Source organism: Corvus moneduloides, chromosome 1, assembly GCF_009650955.1.
Source record: "Corvus moneduloides isolate bCorMon1 chromosome 1, bCorMon1.pri, whole genome shotgun sequence".
Taxonomy (NCBI): Eukaryota; Metazoa; Chordata; class Aves; order Passeriformes; family Corvidae; genus Corvus; species Corvus moneduloides.
The window spans coordinates 130445524-130446551 of NC_045476.1; positions in this window are offsets into that span (position 1 = coordinate 130445524).

The following is a 1028-nucleotide window of genomic DNA, read 5'->3' on the forward strand; positions in this document are numbered from 1 at the left end:
CCCTGGTGCTGTCTGTCTTACATCCATATATGTTCATACTTTTACAATGGTTGTATTTCTGCATTTTATATTGTACTTTCCCTGGTTCTCATCTGGAGATAATTTATATCTCTCCAAGTTAGCCAGATGGATTCCATGACAACAGGTGGATTTTTGGAAAGACCATTCATTTTCATTCCTGCACTAAAAAAATGGCTAGTGAATTTCAAATTGTTGGTTATAGAGATATTGCTGGCTTTCTAGAGAGTAACTTAACAAAAAGGTGACAAGAAATGGATGTAATTTTTGTCAGCCTTGTGTTTTCAGTCTGTTGCATGCCTTCTGCTTTCATCGTTCTTTCTCTCATCCTGTCTGGGACACACACAGACTGTTCTCATTCATTGATTTTCATCAACCATAATGGTGACTTTACTATTACTAACAGTTACTCAATGTGATGTCAAACTCCTCTGCATGTACTGCTATTTCCACAAAAGACAAGCACAATGAACTACTGATTACTAGTGTGTAAATGCACTATCTACAGACTTGGTCTTCCACAGGTAACTGAATTTTTCAGCATTTCATCCTCAGGACATACTTAAGATTTTGTGTATTTTCACAAGTAACTTAAGAAAAGCTCATGAGCGAGCATCACTAAGCACCTGTGGAACTCTGATGGGAGTTGTGTTTGGTAGAGGAATGGCACCATATTCAAAATTGCAGTAAACTATTTATCAAGGAGATGAAGGAAATTCACTTAGGATGTGTGGCTGAGCTGATTGACAGCTAATGCAGTAGCCGGGTGTGTTAAAAGTTCATTAAATGCTATGGTAAAAAGCATCCTTCCTGATAGGACACTTTATTGTCCCTCTCATTGTCTCTGTTTCTCAAGGATTTCTATACAAATTCACTCAGTTTCTAACAGAGATTGTGTTGCCCACATTGTATGCTGGTCTTTTGTTTCATTATATTTTTGACAAGAAGCCTTTTTATTGTTTATGGTGTCTTATGTTGCTGTCAGGACTGCACATACATCTACTGCAACA